This window comes from Felis catus, chromosome B1 (assembly GCF_018350175.1).
Source record: "Felis catus isolate Fca126 chromosome B1, F.catus_Fca126_mat1.0, whole genome shotgun sequence".
In the NCBI taxonomy this organism is placed as follows: domain Eukaryota; kingdom Metazoa; phylum Chordata; class Mammalia; order Carnivora; family Felidae; genus Felis; species Felis catus.
In genome coordinates this window covers 164,077,959-164,098,455 of record NC_058371.1, presented here as the reverse complement: position 1 = coordinate 164,098,455, position 20,497 = coordinate 164,077,959, and the positions used below count along the sequence as shown (strand labels likewise).

The 20,497-nt window shown below is 36.7% G+C and overlaps 1 protein-coding gene and 1 pseudogene across 2 annotated transcripts in view; one reads left to right on the top strand and one right to left on the bottom strand.

Moving 5' to 3' along the window:
• Nucleotides 1-20,497, bottom strand: part of FRYL (FRY like transcription coactivator) — a 272,435-nt gene that overhangs the window by 191,825 nt on the left and 60,113 nt on the right. For both annotated transcript variants that reach the window (XM_019829525.3, XM_019829524.3), the window contains exon 3: nt 10,754-10,885. The gene's annotated coding sequence lies outside the window, so the exon portion shown is untranslated. The remainder of the gene's footprint in view (nt 1-10,753; nt 10,886-20,497) is intronic.
• The window catches only part of LOC101088839, a 38,696-nt pseudogene that overhangs the window by 9,081 nt on the left and 9,118 nt on the right, over nt 1-20,497 (top strand).

The following is a 20,497-nucleotide window of genomic DNA, read 5'->3' as shown; positions in this document are numbered from 1 at the left end:
GGTCAAAGCCCCACTCCAACTCCTTCCAGAGTACTTCACTGCCCCTCTCCTATCATGCCTGTAGTAGGTCTTCCCGACAGCTCTCCTCTATTATGAGAATGCTCACAGATCCAGACAAGGTGTAAATGTCGGTAAGGCTTCTACATCCTTCAATGATTACGGCTTGAAAAGTACTCCAAAGGCTTTCATAAATAAGGGACCCTGCTTGATTTCATGACACTATGAGAGCCCAATGCTTCCAAATCCCACTTGTATAAGCAAGAAAAATTCCTGAACTCCTTCACACATTTCCACAAATTATCATTTGGGTCAGACCAGAAATTCCAGAGCAGACTGATTATTATTTCAAGCTCAGGTTCTTCGAGGACATTGCCTTGCCCAACATCCTTTTTATCACATTCGAATTCCATACGTTGCTCCAATCTCCTTAGGTCTGTTCTCACTACAAGCATGAGAAGTACCAGAAGAAAACTTCATCTCAATTTTCTCCCAGGACTTTCTCTAAACTCCCTGTTAATAGTCCAGTCTCACATGAAGATAGAAATCACTCTTTACCCATCCCGTTCCCTTCTAAAAAGAAACTGGCCTGCCATGGTATTCCTCTGCCCAATACAGGGCATATCAAACAAAAATGAGCTATTCTGGAGATACAAAATCTAATGACTGAGAGCTATGGATCTGCAAAAACAAAACTGAAATCGGATCACTTATTAAATAGGAAATCCAGTTAGTAACAGTATCCCCTTTTCTTTACTAGTCAAATATAGACGGCAGCCTTTAAAACTCAACCACGAGGCATTTTTTTTTCTTTTCTTTTTTTTTTTTTTAATTTTTTTTTTTCAACGTTTATTTATTTTTGGGACAGAGAGAGACAGAGCATGAATGGGGGAGGGGCAGAGAGAGAGAGGGAGACACAGAATCGGAAACAGGCTCCAGGCTCTGAGCCATCAGCCCAGAGCCCGACGCGGGGCTCGAACTCACGGACCGCGAGATCGTGACCTGGCTGAAGTCGGACGCTCAACCGACTGCGCCACCCAGGCGCCCCGAGGCATTTTGAATTTTACAGCAAGTGCTACATTTTACTTTGTCCCTGCTAGGGAACTATGCCGAATACCTCAAGAGAGGCATACTAGTATACTCTTTAAATGTTTATTATCCCATGGAGTCATTAACACTTTGTAATGAAATGGAATGGTATCCCAATGTGTGTCTCTTAATTGTTTTTGTAAAAGTCACGTGAAACGGCTATTCACTTAATCAGCTTATGTAACCAGAGTGGTATAAAAATAATTATCAACTAGTCATTAGAGTGAAACACAGGGTCTCAAAGAGTAAGGCTTTCTATTGGAATTAAAGTTTTTTTCCTATTGAAATACAGCTCTTAATTAAAATGAAACCACCAAAAAGGATATGTTCTTTAATAGCACAATTAAATTTGATAGATGCACCACTCTTCTAAAAAATAGATTTCATACATAACAATTCCACATCAAACACTGCAATGAGATGGAGGGCAGGGAACAAATGCCTGACTCTACACCAACGACCACCATTTAGTAGCTAGAAAACCTAAAATAATTTGCTTAAGCCACTCTGAAGTTTTAAAACTCTTTATAACAACCTTTCTCGGGGCACCTGGGTGGCTCAGTCAGTTAAGCGTCTGACTGCAGCTCAAGTCATGATCTCACAACTTGTGAGTTTGAGCCCCGCATTGGGCTCTGTGCTGACAGCTCGGAGCCTGGAGCCTGCTTCAGATTCTGTGTCTCACTTTCTCTCTCTCTCTGCCCCTCCCCTGCTCACACTGTCTGTCTGTCTGTCTTGTCTGTCTGTCTGTCTTGTCTGTCTGTCTGTCTCTCTCTCTCTCTCTCTCTCTCTCTCTCTCTCTCTCAAAAATAAATAAATAAATAAACATTTAAAAAAAATTTAAAAAACAACCTTTCTTGGGGCGCCTGGGTGGCTCAGTCGGTTAAGCAGCCGACTTCGGCTCAGGTCATGATTTCGCGGTCCGTGAGTTCGAGCCCCGCGTCGGGCTCTGTGCTGACAGCTCAGAGCCTGGAGCCTGTGTCAGATTCTGTGTCTCCCTCTTTCTGACCCTCCCCGTTCATGTTCTGTCTCTGTCTCAAAAAATAAATAAACGTTAAAAAAAATTTTTTTTTAAAACAACCTTTCTCACAAGGTTTTCAGAAAGACTTGGAGAATACTTGCTCATTCAACCAGTATTTATTGAGAAACTATTACGTTCCAAGCCCTGGAACACATCAGTAGGCAGAGGAAACTCTATGCTCAACTTACATTCTACTTGAGGGAGAAAGAGAACAGGTATGTACTAAACAGGTAGACAAAACAGACCACTTAAGTTATGGGTAAAACAAAACAAGGAAACAATGCCCAGAATACAGAAGGTGCTCAAAAGCTTCTTCCATCCGTAATGTTGATATACACTCAGTCCTGTTCAACGTTTCATTACCTCTGTTCTTTGTGATTTATAAAAATCAATCTTATACTATATTTACACTCACTTATTCTTGACTCAAAACAGAATGAACAACAACAAAATTAAGGTTGATTCCATCAGAATAAAAATAACCCAATCTTGGAGATGCAAGGACTTTGCAGCTGTCACAACAGAAGCCTGTGGAAACACACTGCCTGATTCTTAGGATCTGACTCATGACCAAGCCTAATAGTCATTGTTCTTTAGTGGTCAGACAACATTGTAGTATATTCTCGATCAGTGAAGGGCATTTTCTCCCCACCAACTTTTATGCCTGAAGACAGATATTATGTATGCCAATTCTACTAATATCTCATCAGTGAAATCAGTCTTTGATCACATTAGAACTCTACACCAAAAATATATGGATATTTAAGCACAGTTATGAATAAGATTACATCCCATGAACACCTTGGGTCCCTTTTTTTTTTGTAATAAAGAATTTGGGGCAGAAAATAAGCAATTTACTTCTTTAACAAAATTGCAATATTACACAACTATATACAGTAGAGTTCCTCTACTATAAACTGTAACTATTAACTAATCATAAAATCAAAAATCGCCATTAAAGTTGGAATCAGGGGAAACAAAGATCAATAGGTCCACTGAAGGTTTTATTTTAACTTAAAATATAAAGTCCATAGTTTATTCCTGGCATTTTGACATAGTGCCAAGTCCTTAAGGTGAATTTGCTGATCACAGCGCTGTCTGCCTTGCCCAAAATCCAACCCATGGACATCGTCTATGATTTCCAATTTCAATTTCCTCAAAGTGGAGAGGGAAGTTCAAGGTATCTGATGGAAAGATCCTTCCAGTCTTACACCCTTCTCTGACTTGCATGTAGATCAAGAGCACTTTTAATTTTTTAGTTTTTTAGGAATTCATTTTATGGAGTCTGACCACAGCAAACTTGTTTACACCAAAACAACCCCTTCTTTTCAGTCTCATACTTCACTGAATTAGGTAATACCTAACTAAATTGCACGATCACCATTACAAGCGTAATTGGCATAAACAGGTTTGGCTTAAAACACAGCCAACTCTTGGTAAGCCCACACAACCCAACCTGTTGGGTGCAAAAATGGTGGGAAAGGCTTTGGACAGTGTGCAGTGTCAGCCACAGGCATCTGTAAATAGGTTTTACAGAGAAACAGAGGATTTCTGGCAAATCCAGTCAGCTGTTTGAGAATGTCTACAAAATTCTTAAAATATCATGTTGACTTAATATCCAGAGACAGTCACAAAGTGAAAAAAATTACCAAAAGCAAAGAGAAATGTTCAAAATATCAACCCTGAAAACACCTTTAAATTCTACGCATATTTTTGTGAAGGAAACCCCAACTATCTATGAACACTTCTAGGGTCGAAAAGTACGAGGAAAATTTCTGTATATTGCAGACTGGCTTATTCTCAATTGATTCTCTCACAAAAGCGTAGTTATCAGTCCATATTACAATCTTGCCTAACATCCCTTAAAATGACATTTTCCATTTTGAGTTAACAAGTAAATAACTCGGCACCTGATGCAAGTACAAAGAGAGATTCCACACCAGTTTCCCTCCAAAGAATAGTTCCTTCTCTGTATTAGTGATATGAAATCTCTCGATAGCCTTGATCTCTCCTTTTATTACGTGAACAAAACTGTAGCACCCCTTAGAACTGCACCCAGTCATATCTGCGTGACTTCTGGATAAACTACTGCATTATCTCTATCCCAGAACCACCAGAAAACAGGAAGTAACATTCACTCAAGCTGAGTTGCAAGCAACCTATTTGCAGACGGCTGGGAATCATGTGTGTCTTATTCTTATCTACAATATAAATTTAGTATCACATCTTGAGATTCAAGAAAAGGAATTTGATCAGTAACTTGAAATTGAAGAACCAGACATTTTAAAACCAAATCTCTCTACAGAAGTTGCCAAAGAAGTCCTGTAAGTTAATTTTAAGTCACTCTATAAAGCTGAATTTTTTTTCTAATTTTTTTAAACTTATTTATTTATTTGTTTGTTTGTTTGTTTGTTTAAGAGACAGAGAGGGACAGAGTACAAGCAGGGGAGGGGCAGAGAAAGGGAGACACAGGATCCAAAGCAGGCTCCAGGCTCTGAGCTTTCAGCACAGAGCCTGATGCGGGGCTCGAACTCACAAATTGCAAGATCACGACCTGAGCTGAAGTCGGACGCTTAACCGACTGAGCCACCCAGGCGCCCCAAACTGAATTCTGTTCTTGAAGAGAAAAACTGGGCAATAGTTATTCCACAAAGAACCTGTAGCCTCTGAAATTTCAAACAGATTCTTCAGCACTCCATGATTCTGCTTTGCTTTTGACCGCGATTGGTAAAAGGATAAATACTAGGGAAAATTCTTAACCATTGAGTGCGTATTTGCAAATTAATATAAATTGCAAATCTTATTATTACACTTTGTAACGTGTGTGCTGCATTCAAAAATGTGTAAAATAGTCTTAAAAAAAAAAAGGAACCATATTAAACAAATGGACATAGTAGAGAACATTTAAGCACCAAGTCCAACCATGCAGTCCTTGGTACGGTAAGGAAACTAAGATGATTCAAGACTGAACACTAAAGTAAATTTTTAATAGCTGAAATCACTGCACATATAAATATACTCATAGGTTTCACATATGCATACACTGTTGAACACAAAACTAAGGGCTGAATGACTTACAGATTTTAATTTAAATGTTTATTTATTTATTGAGAGAGAGAGCGAGAGAAAGAGTGTGCACCAGTGGGGTTGGGGAGTAGAGAGAGAAAATGAGAGAGAGAGAGACAGAGAGAGAGAGAGAGAGAGAGAGAGAGAAAGAGAGAGAGAGAGAGAGAGAGAGAGAGAGAGAGAGAGAAAGAGAGAGAGAGAGAGAGAGAGAGAGAGAGAGAGAGAGAGAGAGAGGAAGAGAATCCCAAGTAGGCTCCACACTGTCAACGTAGAGCCCGTCCCAGGGCTTGGTCTCACGAACCAGGAGATCCTGACCTAGGCCAAAATCAAGAGTCGAATGCTGAACCAACTGAGCCACACAAGTTCCCCTACAGATTTTAATTTAAATTAAGACACACTAATCCATCAGTGGCCTCACCTTTACTTCATCCACCCAAATATGTGAAGAGCATAAAAATGACTTCTAACCATTACATTGTAAATGCCAACACAAATTTCTTCTGAAAACTTAAATTTCCTTCTCCTTTCTTTTACACAATTGATATTTTTAAAACAAAATATACGGTTTCTCATAAATATGACCCTATTTTTTAAACTGACAAGAAATAGGGAGAATACAAAAAAACAGGGACAAGCCCTGGGGAGCTTAAATTGAGAAATTTGTGAATGGTAACTTAGCATTGTGTATTCAAATTTAAAATGTACAAAGAAATTTATACTGAGAAGTAATCATACAGAGGTAAAAAGTGATATAAATATTTGTTACATAATTATTTTTAATAACTAAAAATTAAAATCATTCTAAATGTTCATCAGTTTAAGACACTGATTGAATAAACTATTATATACAACAATGGAGAGCACTTTAAGTGAGACCGAGAGATGTTTATGATGTATTAAAAGAAAAGGCAAGAGGAGTTTGGATAGTAAATCTCATTTTTAAATTCTAGAAATAAAACTGCATGTGCATATGAAAATATGCATAGAAAACAGCTATAAAAAACTTAAGAGAGCTTACAGAAACTCTTCTTTCTACTAAATATTACATTAATTTATATGAGCAGTTATTTATTCCCTAAGATTAAAAAAGTTCATAATCATGGGAATGCAAGCTGGTGCAGCCACTCTGGAAAACAATGTGCAGGTTCCTAAAACTAAAACTAGAACTACCCTATGACCCAGCAATTGCACTACTAGGCATTTATCCACGGGATACAGGTGTGCTGTTTCAGAGGGACACATGCACCCCCATGTTTATAGTAGCACTATCAACAATAGCCAACAATAGCTAAAGTATGGAAAGAGCCCAAATGCCCATTGATGGATGAATGGATAAAGAAGATGTGGTATGTGTGTATGTGTGTGTGTGTGTGTATATATACACACACACACACACACACACACACACACACACACACACACACACATACATACAATGGAGTATTACTCGGCAATCAAAAAGAATGAAATCTTGCCATTTGCAACTACGTTAATGGAACTGGAGGGTATTATGCTAAGTGAAATTAGTCAAAGAAAGACAAATATCATATGACTTCACTCATATGAGGACTTTAAGAGACAAAACAGATGAACATAAGTGAAGGGAAACAAAAATAATATAAAAACAGGGAGGGAGACAAAACAGAAGAGACTCATACATATGGAGAACAAACTGAGGGTTACTGGAGGGATTGTGGGAGGGGGGATGGGCTAAATGGGTAAAGGGCATTAAGGAATCTACTCCTGAAGTCATTGTTGCACTATATGCTAACTAATTGGGATGTAAATTTTAAAAAATTAAAAATAAAATTTTAAAAAGGTCATAATCATACAAAACATTTTAACATTTTAAAGTGTTTTAATCAAAAATGTAAAAACTTAGAGCATTTTTCCATATTCTTCCTAAAAGATTTTCCTGTCTTAATATTTGCCAGCTGCTATACACACAGGTGATTTTTCTCTTCATTTGTAAGAAATACTATTCTCTCAGACTTTAAAAGACACCAAATTCAATATTGCTGGATTAAAGAAAACAAAGATACTATGACACAAAATAATCATTATATTCAAAGATGTGACTTTTTTGATATTTTACTCCAAATAGTCACTATCTTTAGAACAAAGAGTGGGATATATATATATATATTTTTTTTTTGTAAGAATGGGATATATTTTTTAAACAAAATAAGTGGCTTCTATAGTGATAGATAAAACCTGTATCTTAATTTTCATTTACATATCCCATAGGTTGTACCAGTAACATTGTTTCAATAAATATAATACTTTGTTCATCAAAATATTTTCCAAAGATCACCAAACTTGTTACTGTATTAATGGCTTTATCTTGATCCATACCATCAATATTTCTCCACCTGAACTCAAAACAAAAACTTGGATACTATAAAAAAAATTAGATCAAATAGACATTTACTATATTAAACATTTTGAATAAACTTGATTTTCAAAACAAAAACGTATGCTCGTTAGAACGGTACTTACAAAAATAATTTTCCTTTCCTAAAGTATTTTAAAGAATTGAAAATAGTACATTTTTACTTTACCTAGTTGGTGATGCTGGTGTTTGTCATAATTAATGTGACAGAAATGGATTCCATCTTTCTCATCTACAATCTTCTCTGATGAAAGTAAACTAAGACGTTTCATCTTAAGTAATCTTGGGGAGCTTTCCCGAAAACTATCTCTAGTGTCCAAAACCACATCTCCCGAAAGAATGGGAGGAACGACTCTCTTTAAAAAATCCATTTTAAGGTTCTTCTGCATTACCAGATCCAAAAGCACACAGAAAGATGGTTGCACCAGCTTCCCGGTGAGAAGGGAAGGTACATTCTTTGTGTCAAAGAGCAAAAAACTGTCATTGTGTACTTAGGTGGTGCTAAATGCCAGCAAGTCAACTGCCAGCTGTTTTGAAGCTGATTTGGACACCATTTGCTGTTCGTACTGATAACAGGCCAAACAGCTAGAGACCATGAAACTGCACTTCATATACACATCTAGTGTCCGTGTACAATGGGTGTTAACGGCAATACTGAGACCATAAAATATTTAGCGTCCTCATCTAGACTTTAAAACCTATGCTGTGATAATGTTCAGGCAAATTTACTTTCGTTTGAGGCGTGTCTTTCTTTTAAAGAAACTTCCAACAAAAGGGCAAAACAGTAACTTGAATTTCAAAAGATAATTCTTATCATTCTGAAAATTCCCTGATCACCTCAGAAACATCAAGTGTTATGGGACACTGAAAGGAGTATTTTAAAACTTTACACTGTATTGTGAACATTCTAGTGTACTTTTAAACACAAAATCTTCTCCTTACAGTCAATCGTAATGATCAATAGTAGCAATGAAAACGTTGGCATGAATTACCAAGAAAAGATGGATAACTTAAAAATACATGGATCTGAGAATATAAAGTTGAAGAATTTAAAGTATATTTATTTAGTTCTATAATCCCGGAAATCAACCTTACATAATTTAATTCCAAATAACTGAGCATTCTACTAAATATTTTAAAATAGCAAAAGGCAGATGATCCTATTGTCTTCACATCACCCAGAAGCACAACAAAATATGCAAGTGAAAGGTGCCTATGTAAGAATTTGGGAACTGAAATCAGTATCTTCTTTTCTCCTTTCCTTTGCCTGCCCTCTGGTGGGGTACTAAGTAAGCAAGAAGGACATAAAAATACAGAAGGATCAGATAAGGCGTAAACTCCCTAAATAATCAAATTTAAAACTTTGAAGGATATACATGTTAATCATGAAAAATAAATAAATGTAATTCACCCAGTGAAACACAAGTACAATCTCCTTCTTCTAATAGTCAACATGAAGAAAGTAATTTACATATTTTAAAAGATGAAGCATAAAAGAGTCTAAATAGGCATCAGAAAAAATTGTAATGTATAGGAACACCTAGCTTGCTCAGTCAGAAGAGCATGTGACTCTCGATCTTGGGGTTGTTATGTTCAAGCCCCATGTTGGGTGTAGAGATTACTTAAAAATTTAAAAAGTCTTATAAAAAAAACTGTAATGTAAAAACAAGCAAATTTCTGGTCCTGAATTGCTGAGTGTAATCCTTATTAAACACTTATTCTACAACACATTGATTATGGTGTAGAATCAATTATTTTTTATTTCAGTCATTTAAAAGGTAATAATTGAAGGTCTCTACATGCAAGGCAGTAAATAATACATTAGTAAAGTTCAGGGAAATTTTAGAGGATTTATTAACACATATCCTGTCTCAGGGAATCCTACAGTAAAAATGAGGGAAAAACAAGGAAATCAAATGAAAGACTAAAGCAGGACCATACTTACTAGAAAACAAGTTGACTTTAAAAAAAAGACTTCTAAGATGCTTTCTTAACCCTTGAGCATAAAAGGATAAAAATTCATATCCGAACAGCCTATTCCCCACACACAGAAAAAAAAACAACAGGTTAGAACCATAATCCATATGCCTCAGTACCGAGAAGCTGTCACTGTGTCTTCCAGGATCTTCTCCCCGCCTTCCCCCTAGGATCTCATATTCTTTACAACTCCTGTTAGTGGTTCTCCCTGGGCCCCGATGCAGGTCCTCCTTATCTTATGGAGCCCAGAAACAGTGGTTTATAGCAGGCTGATTATAGAGGGCAAGTTACCTCCATGTTTGCTCATGATATAGAGGACAACCACCTGTGTCTCCAATAACCCCATTGCTCTAAGCTGCACTTTCATCTGGGGAAAGGACAGGCAAGGCTTGGGTGTTACAGAAAAACAAAAAAAAACAAACAAACAAAAAAAACCCACAAGATATTACTCAGATTTCTTTCATTCCACAAATATTTGCTGAGTAGCTTTACAATGGCCTGTGCAAGGACATTGAAAACAGGTCTCTGTCCCCAAAGAGCTTACTATTTACTTATGGAGGGAAAGAAACCCTCACAGCTGCAGAACTTCCTGTAGGGTGGCCAAAGCTTTGTTAAGTCTGAATTGCAATTCAATTTCCTCTGCCTAATCTGCTTCCTAACCCTCCTCTCTTTACAGGTGTTGATCCCCAATGAACATCCTGGAAGCCAAACTCCTTTTCAGCATCAGCTTCGGGAAGATCCATCCTGAGACATATAGCAAGGGGAAAACAAGGCATTCCAGAGGCAAGACTGTACCCATTACTAGCTGAATCTGTGAGCAGGAAATGCCATAAAGCCTTGTTGCATGTTGATATTTCTAAGATCTTTGGTTGGTTATCACAACTTCCAACTCCTGCCACAGTAGTTGGGATTAAAAAATTATAGAAGCTCCTGGGTAGCTCAGTCAATTAAGTGTCTGACTTTGGCTCAGGTCATGATCTCATGAGTTCGAGCCTTGCATCAGGCTCTATACTGTCAGCACAGAGCCCACTTGGGATCCTCTGTCTCCCTCTCCCTCTGTCCCTCCCCGGCTCACACACACGCGCTCTCTCTCTCAAAAGTAAACAAACATTAAAAGAATTCTAATAGAAGCTAGTGGCTCAAATATAGCATTTAAAAATCTTTTTAGCCTTCATAGACACTATTTAGCCTTTAGAATATTGGTAAAATCTTACCGGAGAATTTAAGACAGTAATTTCTTGGTGGTAACTTGAATCATCTAATCCTGACTGTGGGACTCTTGAGTAGTTTTGAGAGTTAAGCATTTAGGTGCTAATCATCCAAGATTCAAATAAATGGCTTCAGCTCTAAAGAAAAACAAAATACAAGATTTATACATAAGACATGTTTATAAGTACATTTGTTGCTCATACCCATCTTAATTTCTGAATACATTATATAGCAGTGTCACCTAGTGCTCCCAGTATCCTTTCAACAACGTCGCATTAGATTTTTTCTAAATCTTTATCACAAAAAAATTCAAACTAAGGCAAAATTATTCAGAATAGTATAATGACTCCACCATTATAAACTCCCAGCAAATCATGTTTCATTGATATCTCCTACCCACCCCTCAACCCCTCTACCACCACTCTGGATTATCCTCAAACAAATTCCTGACATTATACCACCTCATCTGTATATATTCTGTATGTATCTCTAGGTAAAGATTTGCTTTTTCCAAAAAACTGCTAGAACTGATTCATGATTTCAGCAAAGTCACAGGATATAAAATCAATGCACAGAAATTGGTTGCATCTCTATACACCAATAATGAAGCAGCAGAAAGGGAAATCAAAGAATTAATTCCACTTACAATTGCACCAAAAATCATAAAATACCTAGCAATAAAACTAACCAAAGAGGTGAAAAATCTATACACTGAAAACTACAGAAAGCTTATGAAAAAAATTGAAGACACAAAAAAATGGAAAACTATTCCATGTTCATGGATTGGAAGAACTTTTAAATATTGTTAAAATGTTGATACTACCCAAAGCAATCTACATATTCAATGCAATCCCTATCAAAATAACACCAGCATTCTTCACAGAGCTAGAACAAACAATCCTAAAATTTGCATGGAACCCCAAAAGACCCCAAATATCCAAAGCAATCCTGAAAAAGAAAACCAAAGCTGAAGGCATCACAATTCCAGACTTCAAGATGTACTACCAAAGCTGTAATTGGGGTGCCTGGGTGGCTCAGTAGGTTGAGCGTCCGACTTCAGCTCAGGTCATGTTCTCACAGTTCAAGAGTTCGAGCCCCACGTCGGGCTCTGTGCTGACAGCTCGGAGCCTGGAGCCTGCTTCAGATTCGGTGGCTCCCTCTCTCTCTGACCCTCCCCCGTTCATGCTCTGTCTCTCTCTGTCTCAAAAATAAATAAACTAAAAAAAAAAAAACAACAAAGCTGTAATCACCAAGACAGTATGGTACTGGCACAAAAACAGGCACTCAGATCAATGGAACATAATAGAAAACCCAGAAATGGACCCACAAATGTATGGCCAACTAATCTTTGACAAAGCAGGAAAGAATATCCAATGGAATAAAGACAGTCTCTTCAGCAAATGGTGCTGGTAAAACTGGACATCGACACGCAGAAAAATGAACCTGGACCACTTTCTTACACCACACACAAAAATGAACTCAAGATGGATGAAAGTCCTAAACATAAGACAGGAAGCTATCAAAATCCTGGAGGAGAAAGCAGGCAAACACCTCTTTGACCTTACCTGCAGCAACTTCTTACTCAACATGTCTCCAGAGGCAAGGGAAACAAAAGTAAAAATGAACTATTGGGACCTCATCAAGATAAAAAGCTTCTGGGGGCACCTGGATGGCTCAGTCAGTTAAGTGTTCGACTTCAGCTCAGGTCATGATCTCGAGGTTCGTGAGCTCAAGCCCTGCATCGGGCTCTGTGCTGACAGCTCAGAGCCTGAAGCCTGCTTCAGATTCTATGTCTCCCTCTCTACTCCAACCTTGCTCACACTCTGCTGCTGTCTCTCCCTCTCTCTGAAAAATAAATAAACATTAAAAAAAATTGTTTTAAGACAAAAAGCTTCTGCACGGTGAAGGAAACAATCAGCAAAACTAAAGGCAACCGATGGAATGGGAGAAGATATTTACAAATGACATACCAGATAAAGGGCTAGTATCCAAAATCTATAAACAACTTATCAAACTCAACACCCAAAAAACAAATAATCCCGTGAAGAAATGGGCAAGAGACATGAATAGACACTTCTCCAAAGAAGACATCCAGATGGCTAACAGACACATGAAAAAATGCTCAACACCACTCATCATCAGGGAAATGCAAATCAAAACCACAATGAGATACCACCTGACACCTGTCAGTATGGCTAACATTAACAACTCAGGCAAAACAGATGCTGGTGAGGATGCAGAGAGAGAGAGGACCCTTTTTGCACTGTTGGTAAAAGTGCAAACTGGTACAGCCACTCTGCGAACCAGTATGGAGTTTCCTCAAAAAATTAAAAATAGAACTACCCTACAATCCAGCAATTGCACTATTAGGTATTTACCCAAGGATACAGGTGTGCTGTTTCGAAGGGGCACATGCACCCAAATATTTATAGCAGCACTATCGACAATAGCCAAAGTACGGAAAGAGCCCAAATGTCCATCGATGGATGGATGGATAAAGAAGACGTGGCATATATATACAATGGAGTATTACTTGGCAATCAAAAAGAATGAAATCTTGCCATTTGCAACCACATGGATGAAATCAGAGTGTATTATGCGAAGCAAAATTAGTCGGAGAAAAGCAGGTATCATAGGATTTCACTCATATGTAGAATCTAAGACACAAAATAAATGAACAGAAGGGAAGGGAAACAAAAATAATATAAAAACAGAGATGGGGAAAAAAACATAAGTGACTCGTAAATATACAGAACTGAGGGTTGCTGGAGGGGTTATGGGTGAGGGGATGGGCCAAATCGGCAAAGGGCATTACGGAAGACACTTGGGATGGGCACTAGGTATGTAGGGGATGAATCACTGGATTCTACTCCCAAAATCATTATTATATTATCTGCTAACTAACTTGGAAGTAAATTTTTAAAATTTAAAAATTGTAAAAATAAATAAAAATAAAAAAGATAAAGATTTGCTTTTGAAGCATAAGCCAATATCATTATAATATCTACAGTAAATTAATAATAATTTCTTCATAACATCAAATGCCAAATCAATGCTCAAATTTCCTCAACTGTCTCATAAGTGTTTTCTTTTTTTTAAAAGTCTGTTCTAATCCAGATCTAAACAAAATCCATACAGGCAACTGTTACTGGGTCAATTAAATCCCTTTGAATCTACAGTTTCCCACTCCCTTTGTTCTCTCTGCAGTGACACGTAATGCTTTTACTAATGTCAATGACTGAACTAACATGTCAATACCTTCATTAAGCAATAATACATTTAATATATTTTTATTTTATTTGCTAAAATAAATAGTTGGCAAAATAGTTCATATATCTACAAGGCCTAATATTTATCTCATCTACAGAGAAGGTTTGAGATACATATTCTTCAAAGTCCAATTATATTAACTGAGGGAGACATGGATTATGAATTATTATACCACACCTCTAATAATGTGATGGTTACTAAGCAGGGAGTGGTCATTTTACTATACATAAGAACTCGTGTAATTGTACACATTCAGTAGCGGCATTTTTCAGTAAATAGGCTACATTTTTAACTCTGGCATTGAAAACTCAAACTCACCTTCATTTTAAATTATAACTGGTTTCTTACTATTCTCTATTTAGTGAATTTAATCCTCAACCCAAGAGAAGAGACTAACTACTCTAAAATATTACTTTTGTACTTAACCTTAATTTAAAATTCCTTTAGCCAAGCTAGAAATATGATATTCCATTTGTTCACGGGCATAATCAACTAAATCATGACTAAAACCAAATCTGTGAAGCCAAAAAAAAAAAAACTGGTAAATATGAATAAGACACTAATTCATCTGCACCTATTCATAACCAATATCATTCAGACATACTAGAAATATTTTTAAAGATTTTTTTAATGTTTGTTTTTGAGCGTGAGAGAGAGTGAGCGGGTTTGGTTTTGAGAACGAGAGATAGAGGGTGAGAGACAGAATCCCAAGCATGCTCTGTGCCGTCAGCTCAGAGACCAATGGTGGGGCTCGAACCCACAGAACCGTGAGATCATGACCTGAGCTGAGATCAAGAGTTGGACACCCCATGGGGCGCCTGGGTGGCGCAGTCGGTTGAGCGTCCGACTTCAGCCAGGTCACGATCTCGCGGTCCGTGAGTTCGAGCCCGGCGTCGGGCTCTGGGCTGATGGCTCGGAGCCTGGAGCCTGTTTCCGGTTCTGTGTCTACCTCTCTCTCTGCCCCTCGCCCGTTCATGCTCTGTCTCTCTCTGTCCCAAAAATAAATAAACGTTGAAAAAAAAATTAAAAAAAAAAAAAAAGAGTTGGACACCCAACCGACTGAGCCACCCAGGCACCCCTGAACTTAAGTCGAATTTTTGACTGCCCCACCAAATATTTCCTAACCTGTTACCAAAATGATATCTACAACTCTGCCAAAATTCTTGATACTAAAGTATCATCATCTTAGGTTCATAGAATCATTTCTCCCTCAAAGCAAATAAAGCTTTTATTTGCAACAGATCTTTTCTGTCCATAGTGGGAAGTACAGTCATGCAATAGTCCATGTTTAATGAAATTTAAACTTTCACTTCATCTTCTAGGACAAATCACTAAACCAGTTACCAATGGAGTACAAATCAGTTTCAGGAATACTACAACTACTTCAAAGAGGTCTGATTTGTACCAGCATGCCCAGGTCTTTTGTTTTGCTTCACTTTTGAATGAGCCTCTTGTTCAGACATAGCAAGAGCTTAAGCCAAGCTTTTTATAAAAATATGTTTTCTCTTGTAACCACGCCATCAGGGCACTGTGTCATTTTAAGACTTCCCGATGTCCATCTAGTATTTCCAATACCTTCTTAATAGATACATAACCTTCCTATTTCCAACTTTCACTTTGGTTACCCTAGGAAATAGTTGGTTTATACCTCCTTGACCTTCTTTATGGGTTATAATCATTTTTAGCAGGGGTGGTTTTTATTGTTTTTGTTTTGGTTTGGGGTTTCTTTCTGCATGTCAATTGTTTTTTCCATCTTGTCTCCATATATATTACTTAACATGGGACTCGTTTTAATTTTCATTTCACTTGATTAATGTAAGGAGTATTTCATCTACAAAAAGAGTAATTTCTATTACTACTTTGATATCACTACTTTTCACATGGTTCAGGTCAAACAGGTTAGGTAACTGTGGTCATGGTATACACGTAATCAATGCTATAGTTTCTTATTCTAAAAGAAAAAAGTCATATAAACAAGAGTGACTTGGGGAGGTCAGTTGGTATTTAACAACACTGAAGAGACTATAAATAGCCAAATAGCACAAGCTTTGAAGAGGCAAGGCTTTAAACCTGCAGCAAGAAAAATTATCTAGAAGCTTCCATGTGCAATAAATAAAGAGAACAATGGCCCAGCTCTGGTGCTTGGGAGGATCTCAGGTCAAATGAGGTCCTCCAAGGACAGCCTTATTTCCCTTCAGTTCAAAAGCAAAAGAGAAAGTTGAATCGGGGTTCAGATGGCACATTAACCTCACTTCCTTTCTGAGCAGAATTACTAGAATTATAAAGAACAGAAATCTACAAGTTGAATGTATCTTAATTATATCTTAATTCAAGACCCTTGAAGTATAGGTCTTTCTTTGATAGAGAAAATAATAATCTCAAGCAAACAGAGCAAAAAAACTAAGAGTAAATGAATCTCAGTGATGTTCATGATGATATTCTCAGTATTTGTCTGTATACCTCCTAATCTGAAAAGGAGAGTAAGGCAGTTATGGTGGCTAGCACAAAGTAGATTTCAACTCCACGTGCAGAATAATTATTACATAATTGGTGAAAAGGCTGCTTCATAAAGAAATGAAGTCCCGGCTCACTGTTTTTAAGGCAAAGGTTGTTAGAAAATGCTATAAAAAGGGTTATCCCACTGGGTAAAAAGATCAGCCTAAGTTATTTCCAAGATGCCAACTCAACACTCTAAATTTGACTTCAGGATGTATTTTACACAGTTGACTCTTGAACAATATAAAGGTTAAGGGTGCTGATCCCTGCACAGTCAAAAACCGTATAATTGGATTCCCCCAAAATTTAAATACTAATAGCCTGCTGTTAACTGGAAGCCTAACTGATAACACACAGTTGATTAACACATTATTTTGTATGTTGCATGTATTATATACTGTATCCTTACAATAAGGGGAAAAATGTTAAGAAAGTCATAAGAGAAAATACATTAACTGTACTGGACTGCCTTTATCCACAAAAACCCACACACAAGTAGACCAGCACAGTTGAAACCTGTGCTGTTCAAGGCCCAACTGGACTTGAATACTAGAATGTGTAGTGACTAGAAACTCATCAGATTTCAACTAAAGAAAGGAACCAGACTGCAAGATATGTAATCTATGAGGGCACATTCCTGCCCTTCTATTAAAATTATTCTGGGAATCTCACAAGGCCTCTTTAAATGATGCAAAAGACCAAAATGATCCAAATGTTCTGACAGCCTTTTAGAATAAGGATGCGATCATTTTCAAATAAATATAGAATAATCACAGCTCGTATTCACAGTAGCAAAAATAATTATGGAAAATATAAAAATCCAGTAATTTTTTAAATCTGGCAGAGATCTTATGAAGTACGAAAAATCTACTCACATATAATCAAATACAGGCAGCAGTTACTCAGATATCTTTCATGTCTGACTGGTAAAAATCACTAATATAAAGAACTTACAATCATCCCTTTAACAGAGAAAACTGATGGTTCATAAAATCTACAGTTCCCATCACAGTTCAATTTTTAGAAATTCACTTTTTCTCTTATCTTAGAAATGTTCTCATTTTTACAATTTTCAAAACAGGCTTGCATTTTACCCTTCTGTCATTCTTTTTAACCTTCTCCCAAATTTCAGTTTTAAAGAGTACAGAAACTTATTACGCTGACTAATGTAATCACAGATTACACTATATCACCTGCTAAAAAAAATGCTGTATAATGATAGTGAGGTAAAATAAAGCTTCACTGCATACATTTCTTGCTGATGAAGCAACGTTCTCTGCAGGTAAATTTGTCAACATCTTGTTGATTTTACATTTTTAGCCAGTATCATACTGGTTGATCTAATGAAAACAATTAGCAAAATCTTCCATTCAAAAATTTAAGGGGAAGTTTTGTACAAAGGTCTCATTCACAAATGAATGAAAATAGCATCAGAGCACAACATTTTCTAATATACCGATGAATGAATATGTATGGTTTAGAATAACTTTCCTATTACATTTCCATGTTGGCATAGAAAAAAAGAAGGAATTCAATCACAAAATTATCACACGAATGTTCTCCCTACTCATCTAGATTTAAACACCAAAACAAAAACTTTAAATAAATGTAGAAGCAGACCAGTAAAATCAATCTCACTAAATCCGGAACGTATTCCAATCTCTAACTGCTACAAATCTCTTGTTGTAACTATGCCATGCAGAAACGTACAGAAATTGTACATTGAACAAATATCGATTGGGCAGACCTACATGCCAGGGACCAGGGACAAAGGAGTGAATAAAACAGACAAAAATTCCTGACCTCCTGTCACGTTTACACTCTGATAGGAGCTTGAGTTTTTTTGGAATCGCTCCTTTGAGAATCTGAAAGAACTGCTGAAGGCCTCTCCTTCTAAATGCTCATATATATCTAATTTTGCAACATATGAACCTTTCGCATCCAATTGTTTCTCATGGGTTAAGAAGCCCTGATAAAAGTCCTCCTCGTGTTTATTTTCTACCTGCCGTTTATGGTAGTTTCATAATTTTACTATTCAGAGTAAAAAATAGTACTTTTTCTCCTTGAAAATATTTACGGCCTTCAAATTTCAATGTAATGCTTTTTATTTATTCCAATTATACCTCTCACAAATTTTCAGGCTGCCAGATTACCCTTTATCTTTCTAGAAAACTCAATCCTAATGTCTTCAGTAACTTCACCAGAGAAATTTTCTGATTTCATTAATTATTCTCTAGATCCCCTTAAGTTAAAATCTCCCTCGTCCTGCACAGATCTTCTGTTAGTCTTTGAATCAAAGTCACCTACAGCATCTTTGGAAGAAGATATGCTCAAGAGAATGACAATAAAACCTTAATCACTTAACAGAAACCATCAGCTAATTAACCGAAAATTTTGGATTTTGCTTGTCACAAAAAGAGAGTGATTCCTTAGGGAAAAAAAAAAAATGGGGGGGAGGGACAGAAAACAGAGGAGAAAGTCTTTTTTATTTAAAAATAACAGTTTCTAGGGCCGTTACAGTCTCTAATCAATGTGTTGTACCTTTTATATCTATTATTTTTGAAATGACACAATGGAAATTTCAACTAATTATGATCCTGAGGTCCTATCAGGTAAAATATCAAAGAAATTACATGCAAATTTAATACAGATATTTTGTACATTTTGATAAAACAATTTGCAATAGAAAGGTTGCTGGGCTAATCCAAGTTTTAAGTTATTCAGAAAAATGAAAAAGTAAATGGCCACAAGGTCATAACAGTATATGGCCCCAATTTAAACTCCGGTTTGTCTCTCCTATTTTTTTCTGCTTACAGTCTCTCCAGCAGGCTTAAAGAGGTCTTTTAGAAGAACAATGATGAAAGCAAAAATCCCCCTTGATGATTAGATGACCTATTTCTCCCAAATTTATAGCCCCAAAACATCTTAAGTTTAAGGAGAAATGATCATTTGTCATATGCAATCTCACAATTTGCATCAGGAACCTTTAAAATGTTTTATATTCTTTGATCCAGTAATTTTATGACCCTGTTTTTCTAGGAAGATAATCAGAAATGCACACACAGATTTATTTGCAAAGATGTTCACTGTACCATTATTTCTATGAGCAGAATGCTGGAGACAGGGACAAAACAAAGCACAAGTCGAAAGCGATCATCGGGGTTGTGAGTCAAGCCCCATGGTGGGTGTAGAAATTACTATAAAAAATAAATTTAAAAAAAGAGCAAAGAGTAAATGTAGAAGGACAGAATCAAATTGTCAAGGCACTCAATCTCTCCATGCTTTCATTGCCTCATCTACAAAATAAGGATAATTAAACCTCTGATGGTTATTAGGAGAATTAAGTATAAAAGATGAAAAATGTTTGGGGCACCTGAGTGGCTCAGTTGGTTAAGCATCTGACTCTTGATTTCAGCTCAGATCATGATCTCACAGTTGTAGGATTGAGCGCCACATCGGGCTCTGTGCTGAGCTTGAAGCCTGCTTAAGATTCTCACTCGCTCTTTCTCTGCCCCTCTCGCCCACTAGCACACTCTTTCTCTCTCCCTCAAAAAAACAAACAAAAAAAAACATTAAAAAAAAATAAACCTTTAAAAAAAGTTGAAAAATGTTTAGTGATTGACACAAAGTATTCAATAAATGTTTATTATTTATTAACTTATATACACTGACAGATGTGCAACACTTCAAAAAAAAGTAATGAAGAAATAAAAATCACTGATAATTCTAACACCTAAGAAATAGCCACTACTAATTCATGTTAGTATGTGGGTTAATTTCCTTCAGGTCTTTCAATATGCCCTAGATGTTTTATAAAATCGGTGTCACATTGTATCATTTCTAGTGATTACAAAATATTATACTATTTTGTAAATATATTATGTGCATTTAATCATTTCACTACTATTGAGTGAGGTTCTTCACTGCTATAAATAATATTGCAGTAAATATCTTAATTGGCAGTCATTGTACACATCTTTTAA